We start from the raw sequence: 8,545 nt of genomic DNA on the forward strand, positions 1-8,545 counted from the left end.
AATGGTCTGCATCTAGCAAGTTGTACCACTGAAATATATATGTGAGGAGAGCACGAGGAGATGAATGCTATGCAGAGTATACACGGGCACACAGGACTTGATCCCACGATGATATCACAATACAAATGATAACAGAGCAGCACTGCTAAAGTATACAAAGTCACAATAACAATCCAGGCAAATAGGAAACAAAGTCAATGGTAGCGATAGTCTCAGTGGATAAAGGACTCCGGAGGTGAACACGACTCAGTCCAGCTAGATATGCAATCACAAGCAAAGTCAATGAGAAGTATGCATACCGCGATTCAGGAGAGCAGGCTGTCAGAGAGATGTGCAGGGATACCTGAACGGCTGTAGGCCGGCAGGAGGAGAGACCACTGGAAGGTGGGAGCGGTAATCAAGTTGGTGCAGCGCACGGCAAGTAAACCAGCATGAATAAGGCAATACTCTGGAAGCAGTAGTAAAAGGAACTGGAACACGAAGAACACGGGAGAGTTGAGGCGGTCTGAACTCCAGTAGCAGAGATGGTAGCAGCGGAGCGCTGACCCGATGAACACAGGAGAGTTGAGATGAGCTGGAACTCTGTAGAAGCAATGGAGGCAGCGGATAGGAATCAGCGGGCTGCAGACACGATGAACACCGGGGAGTTGAGGTGAGCAGGAACTCTGTAGAAACAACGGAGGCAGCGGATAGGAATCAGCTGCTGTAGACATGATGAACACAGGAGAGTTGAAGTAAAACTGGAAACTCTGTAGACACAACGGAGGCAGCGGATAGGAATCAGCTGCTAAAGACACGAGGAACACAGGAGAGTTGAAGTGGTCTGGAACCCACAAACGAATAACAGGAATCAGCAGAAGCTGAATACACGAGGAAACACAGGAACACCTTCAGAGGCTCATAGGAATGAGACTCCAAGATCAGGCAACGAGGTATTGACCTCAGGTGCTTTAAATAGGGAGTGTTGCCTGATCAGCCAATTAATGAAAAGGAACAGGTACTGAAGGCTTGAAAGGGCTGCACATGCGCAGACCCTCAGGATGGCGGACGGCCACGGTTCCTAAACACACGAGAAGTAGCACTCACAGTCCGGTGAGTGACACCTAACAGTTAAGGTTATGTGTTCTGTGAAAAGTGTACATCGGCAGGTGTGGAAGTATTAGTTTGGTGTACAGTGTAATACTAAAATCTGGAGTGCACTTTGGTTTGTGGCCATTCTTAGACATTGTTAGTTTTCAAAGGATGGTAATTATACAGTATTATGACTCATTAACCTTACTATTTAGCACAGAATGAAGCTATGACTCATATTTTAGTATGTTTGGATATTGATGCAGGTGTTTTTTTTACTCTGATATTGTATTAATCTTTGTTTCTTATGTCTTTCCTCTCATCCTACATAGGAGACAATGCGTATCCCTCCTGCCCTTGGCTCCTCACTCTTATCTTGAACCCACACACAGAGATGGAGGAGGCATATAACTCGGCTCATCGCGCCACCAGATCGGACATTGAAAGGGCTTTCGGAGTCCTGAAGGCTCGATTTCGATGCCTTGACCGGTTTGGTGGTGCCCTCATGTATGAGCCGAGGGAGGCATGTAAGATCATCGCTTTGTGTGTGGTGTTCCATAATATAGCCGTCAGGAGTGGGGCTCCAGGGGTCATGGACGAGGTTGCTGGGGTGGACGAGGAGGAGGAGGAGGAGGCAGAGGAGGAAGAGGAAGATCTTGTAGACCCCCCTCGTGAAACAGTGCGTGGCTCCAACTTCAGGCAGTATGTTGTGGATACATACTTTTGAGGTAAATTCGTTTTTTTAACTTTTTATAAATTAAAACAACAAAGTTCTCTGCTGTGGTAATGACCATGCTTAGTCAACGTAAGGTTCACTAATGTATGGCCAGTCCAAATGTGGATATAAATATACATGGACTGGTGTGATAGTCAAATGTTTTACATGTGTCATAATCGTACAATCTATGAAAACCTGTAATTTAGTTTTCAAATGTGTTTTGGATGTCTAGGTAAATGCCTCTAAGTTTAATCTCAGTGTCTTTGGTGAAATGCACCTTAATGTGTTAGATTTCATCTACAGGCTAATGTGTCTACATCAATGTCCTTGCGTTGAATTGTATAATACAGTTTGCACAGTCCATACTTTTTAAATTTGCTGCTTGTATTAGCTATGTAACTAAAGGCCAGAATGGTCTAGTATGTAAATGTCCCTTAGTGTCAAAATGTTAAAGCCAAATATTTGTATTGAAATTTTAGCCCAACTCTGGTCAGTCAGGCATGTGAGGTTTATATGTCATTGTACAGCACTTACAGTGTTGAGAAGTGCACATTTCAGACACTTTGTGTTTCTTATATATACATGCTGTTTCTACCATTAGGCCTTTAGTGCTGGCATTAGTGCCATTGCACTTTCCATTGGAGTTGGTGGAGGTTGCCATGGTAAAAGCTGTTGACAAATGTAAGTATTTACAGTGTTATCAGCACTAAAATGTGACTGTCAAGTGTGTGTGCTCCATACAATAATGACTTTAGCAAGCATTGAATGTGTGGGTGTGCTAAGTCAACATATGGCTGTCACGAGGAAGATGGTGGCACCTGCGGTTATTGGCACTGCTTCACTAGGAGGCGCGGAGTCTAACACGCTGCTGCTGTTCACCAGGGACCCCCGCAAGGAAGTTTGGACTTCGCGGCGAACGACGTGCAGGTCGCGGCCCTCCCAGGGAGCTACCTGCGAGATGGCGGAGGTAATCGTAGTCGTACAAGCTGAAGTCTGGAACCGTGCGGGCAGAAAAGGTACAAAATCAGGAGGTAGAGAATAGTCAACAAGCCAAGGGTCAATGTGGAGAGTATAATGCAGGACCAGGGGAGAATCCAAAACAGAGTCGGGGAGAGCCCGGTCGGTACACAGGTAGGCAATAGGGATATATATAATAATATATGGAAATGCTGGAGGCTAGGATCCTAGGAAACTAGTTGCTCTGGCACCCTAGTGGTGTCAGAGCAGGATATAAATACACAGGGGTCAGTTCTCATTGGTGGGCAGTGGGTCGGCGGTCAGATGCGCTGACCTCCGACAGGAAGCAGAGAAGCGTGTCCCATTGCTAGGCAACGGGCACGCAGTAGCCGACCAGAAGGAGAGGAGAAGACGACCGTCCCCGGCAAGCAAGGCGCGGGGACGGCGTCTGATAATGGCCATGTGCTAGGTATGTTACTTATGGGTTTGGTGGTTACTTTCCTGTCAAATAGAACAATCTAAGACCAAGATATAGCTCAAACACACAAGCCAGTATTAGTCAAAACTGTGTAGAACCTTACAAGACCTTTTGAACATTTCAATACAGTGGCCACCTTCTAGTTCACCAAGGCATCAACTAGGTACATAAATGCAAGTTAGTTGTGAGCTAATATTGGCTTAGTAAATGTTTGTTTCACATTCAACAGGGCACGTTGGCGTGGATTTTGGAGTTGTGCAATTTGTGTTTCCCTACATGTTGAAGTATTTCTCCATTGCTCCAAGCCTGCTTATGTATCTCTTCACTTTGTCCAGATTGTCAGCTCTTCATCCAAGGAACTTTGCCACACACAGACCATTGACTTCTTTGCTATGTCTCAGCCCAAGTGGTGAAACAGTCCAAGCTGGTTTGCGTTTTGGAGTTGTGCAATTCATGTTTCCCTACATGTTGAAGTATTTCTCCATTGCTCCAAGCCTGCTTATGTATCTCTTCACTTTGTCCAGATTGTCAGCTCTTCATCCAAGGAACTTTGCCACACACAGACCATTGACTTCTTTGCTATGTCTCAGCCCAAGTGGTGAAACAGTCCAAGCTGGTTTGCGTTTTGGAGTTGTGCAATTCATGTTTCCCTACATGTTGAAGTATTTCTCCATTGCTCCAAGCCTGCTTATGTATCTCTTCACTTTGGCCAGATTGTCAGCTCTTCATCCAAGGAACTTTGCCACACACAGACCACTGACTTCTTTGCTATGTCTCAGCCCAAGTGGTGAAACAGTCCAAGCTGGTTTGCGTTTTGGAGTTGTGCAATTCATGTTTCCCTACATGTTGAAGTATTTCTCCATTGCTCCAAGCCTGCTTATGTATCTCTTCACTTTGGCCAGATTGTCAGCTCTTCATCCAAGGAACTTTGCCACACACAGACCACTGACTTCCTTGCTATATTTTTGGTTGCAAGTTTGGATTCATCTTTGTAATTAAAAAAACTTAGCCTGCAAATGTGTCACCAATCTGTCCTCAGGAAGTTTTTCCTGATTACTATAGTGTAGTGATTCCTCTTTACATACACAACAATCCATATGTAGTGCTTTGGTAACTATTGTGGAACATGTCTACTTGACCAATATATTGAATCAATGGGTGGTTCTTTTCTCCTTTGCCACAGACACACCGTAGGCTACAAACCCACTCTCTGCAGTGGATTTAAACTAAGAGTCGTTATGGTTAGTTAGGAATTTTGTATGTGTGGTTGCTTGTTTAATAGCCAATTTGTAGTCTTTTCTGAACTTGATTGTCAACATGGTATGTGTACACCAACATCTTCATTGTGAAATATACTATGTATAAAAATGATCCTTAAATGTTAGAGGAGTTAACTCAAACACTACCAAGCTTTGGGCCTTTGGCAAACAGGGCCAAAATAGACTTCTGCCGCTATTGACACTTTGTTTACAAGTGGCCCAACACCCAAATGGCAACCACAAAACCCACACTAACAATCATTGTAAAGGCGTTTGTGTCAGAAGCTAGTGGAGCATTTATGGAAGCCCGTATCCATATAACGTGTAACCAACCTTTGAGACAGCAGAAAAAACACTCTCCACCCTTTTCAGTGTGTACTTACATTGTAAACTATTTGTGATATGTAATACACCACCTATAGTGATCATTGGTCCAGCCATGCTATGTTCCATTTCCGGCCAACACAGATACTCAAAATTAGCACTACTAAAATCTGTCTGAATACACACATTGTTAGCCAGCACACACTTGACATGTTTTTTTGCCTTCACAATGTATGCTCCAAATAGTTTGTGTAAAATTATTATTTTGGATTGTGGTGTATAAATGTGTCATTGCTTGTCAATTCAATTTTCATTTCTATTGGCCTCTGAAAGGGCCAAGTCTCCTAAATAAGCAAAATTCTGGATGGGTTTCTCTTCAAATCATATCTGTCAGTGTGTGTGTGTGTGTGTGTGTGTGTGTGTGTGTGTGTGTGTGTGTGTGTGTGTGTGTGTGTAAAGAGTCTTTAGGGATACTTTGTGGCATAATAACAACTATGCCTGTTTAAACATGATAGCAAATGCAAAGAAATAATCAGTACTTTGAAAGTGTAAGACATCACATTATTATTATCTAACTTACATACTGACTCGTATTTCATGAGGCACACAAATACTTGATACTTTATTTGTCAATAGAATTTGAAAGTAGATATTTGTGTCCTACATGAAAAAACAGTCAGTATTTAACTTATGTGCAAAGCAGAAAACTAGTTTGCACCCCTTGCATTGTAACATGGATTTGTCCAGGAGACTGACATAAGATACCTCTTCATTTAAGATCCTTAATGAATCTGGCCCTATATTTGTGTGCTATATGCTAAAACAGTCATTATGTAAATTATGTGCAAATCCAAATACTCATTTGCACCTCTTGCCGTTTGAGATGGTTTGGGCAAGGAAACTGATTTTAAAAAAGTTTTAATGTTAGTGGCTTTAAGCTGGGTACACACTACAGAAATTTCGACTCACTTTTTATGCCAAGCAATTTTACATGCGATCGATGGTCCGATCGCTCGGTCCATGGACTGCATACACACTAGCCTTGTTTAGGATGAGAAAGGGAAGAGCACACGTCCCGTTAGCGACTTTTTACAGCCATGTTGTCGTGAACAATGATTTAAATTCCGTACACACTGCAGCGACATTTGCGGGGAAATGTACGAGATAACGAAGACATTAGCATAAAGGGGCAGAGCTTTAGCTATAGTTAACTCCCTTCATTTCTATAACATAGAAGTTTAGTAATATACATTACATTTAGAAAAACATTTAAATGCTAAAGTGGAATGCAATGAATATTCCCTAATACTAAAACCCCTTCGTATGTAATGGAATGCTCCATTCTCGGCGTGCATCATCAGAACAGCAGAAACAAATGCCCATGTCTGAGTGTATAAAATGACAGAGGAACCTGTTTGGCGCCGAGGAGCGTCAGAAGATGGAGACAGAGAAAGTGACAGTGGGGGTTGCGGGTGAGGAGAAGATGCCAGTGGGGGTTGTGGGTGAGGAGAAGGTGTCAGTGGGGGTTGCAGCTATGGAGACAGAGATAGAGTCAGAGATGGTGCTGGAAGGGCCAAAAAATGTTGGAAAAGTTAAGGTGGGGGATAGAGATGCTCAAGAAGAGCAAAAAGCAAATCCAATGAGCCCAAGAACGGTGGAGATGATGGTCAAAGTACTGGACCAGGGCGACAACAACATTAAAAAAGGTCAGTAGCAGATGTAGTGTACCTGTATTGTAGATGCAGATGTAGTAGATGTGCTAAAATGCTAAATTATAACCTAATTTTTTATGTCAGAACGAAGATTTAACGGTGAGAAGGCCTGTTTAGATACCACTGATACCACTAATGTTAGCAAACAAGGAGAAATTGAACAAGAAAAATATACTAAAGAAGTTCTACACAAAGGTATTTCAGAGACATGTGAATGCTTTGGGCACATACCTGTACCGTTATAATAACCAAAATGGCACCTGTTTTCCAGAATGCTCAGAGGTTAAGTCCGCTATTGTTGCGATTTCGCCACAGGGACCAAAATATAGATATAAACTGATCTCAAGCAGTGTGAAAGGTGAGAAAATGAGAGTATTTATGTTGTAGATTACAAATTACAGATATAGAAGTTAAATGATAAACATTTTTTATTTCCTTGTTTCGTAGATAAAGAAATCAGCGACATCAAGACCTGTTCTGCCACAAACCAGTAGCACGGCGGTTCCCAAACTGTGCGCTGCGGCTCCCAGGAGTGCCGCGGCGCTGTCACTGGGGTGCCGCGGACCAATCATTGAAAAAAAGAAAGAGCACAGAAACTTACCAATCCGCCGGGCGCTGGGCGCCGGGACCCAGCAGCCTCCTCTCTCCCGCAGCTGTCACTGAATATCGACATTAGTAACAAGCTGCTGCGGGAGAGAGGAGGCTGCTGGGTCCCGGCGCCCGGCGGATTGGTAAGTTTCTGTGCTCCTTCTTTTTTTTTCTATGGCTGGCGCGCGGCAGAGGAGTGAGAGGGAGGGTGACAGCTGGGGCAGAGAGGGTGACAGCTGGGGCAGAGAGGGTGACAGCAGGGGCAGAGAGGGTGACAGCGGGGGCAGAGAGGGTGACAGCAGGGGCAGAGAGGGTGACAGATGGGGCAGAGAGGGTGACAACTGGGGCAGAGAGGGTGACAGCGGGGAAGAAAGGGTGACAGCTGGGGCAGAGAGGGTGACAGCGGGGCAGAGAGGGTGACAGCGGGGCAGAGAGGGTGACAGCGGGGCAGAGAGGGTGACAGCTGGGGCAGAGCGGGTGACAGCGGGGCAGAGCTGGGGCAGAGAGGGTGACAGCTGGGGCAGAGAGGGTGACAGCTGGGGCAGAAAGGGTGACAGCTGGGGCACAACGTGGCAGAGGAGTGTAGCAGGGGCAGAGAGGGTGACAGCTGGGGCACAACGGGGCAGAGGAGTGTAACAGGGGCAGAGGAGGGTGACAGCTGGTTCACAACGGGACAGAGGAGTGTAACAGGGGGCAGAGGAGTGTAACAGGGGGCAGAGGAGTGTAACAGGGGCAGAGGAGGGTGACAGCTGGGGCACAACGGGGCAGAGGAGTGTAACAGGGGCAGAGTAGTGCAACAGGGGCAGAGGAGGGGGACAGCGTGAGAGAGGGCAGAGGAGGGGGGACATCGTGAGAGAGGGCAGAGGAGGGGGGACATCGTGAGAGAGGGCAGAGGAGGGGGGACATTGTGAGAGAGGGCAGAGGAGGGGGGACATCGTGAGAGAGGGCAGAGGAGGGGGGACATCGTGACAGAGGGCAGAGAAGGGGGGACATCGTGACAGAGGGCAGAGGGGGCAGTGTGAGAGAGGGCAGTGTGTCTGGATGCAGAGGGGGGCAGTGTGTCTGGATGCAGAGGGGGGCAGTGTGTCTGGATGCAGAGGGGAAAGAGTGCCTGAGGGCAGAGTGCCTGGATGCAGAGGGGGCATTTTTGCATACAACTAAATAAGTATTTCTGTCCTGACCTAAATAATTATTTCAATTTTTTGACCCAACTACTTCTAAAACAGGACTGCTCAATAATTATTTTGGAGGGGTGCCTTGAAGAAATTTGGAGACTCTAAGGGTGCCGCGAACTGCAAAAGTTTGGGAACCACTGCAGTAGCACCTTTAAAAATAACTTAAAAATAATACTCTGCAGTATTCAGCTCTGCGATTGGTATGGGCGCGTTCACTTCTCATGCGCATCTTTCTGACAGCTGTGTGTGTTACAATTTATGTA

General features: G+C 45.5%; 1 long non-coding RNA gene across 1 annotated transcript; it reads left to right on the top strand.

Annotated features, from left to right (window-relative positions):
* The first annotated feature begins 2,355 nt into the window (after nt 1-2,355).
* LOC142140311 (uncharacterized) lies at nt 2,356-4,231 on the top strand. Its single transcript, XR_012688392.1, has 3 exons — nt 2,356-2,470; nt 2,672-2,805; nt 3,454-4,231. It is a non-coding gene; the product is annotated as an uncharacterized LOC142140311 (long non-coding RNA).
* Nucleotides 4,232-8,545: the final 4,314 nt, after the last annotated feature.

This window comes from Mixophyes fleayi, chromosome 2, assembly GCF_038048845.1.
Source record: "Mixophyes fleayi isolate aMixFle1 chromosome 2, aMixFle1.hap1, whole genome shotgun sequence".
NCBI classification, from domain to species: Eukaryota; Metazoa; Chordata; class Amphibia; order Anura; family Limnodynastidae; genus Mixophyes; species Mixophyes fleayi.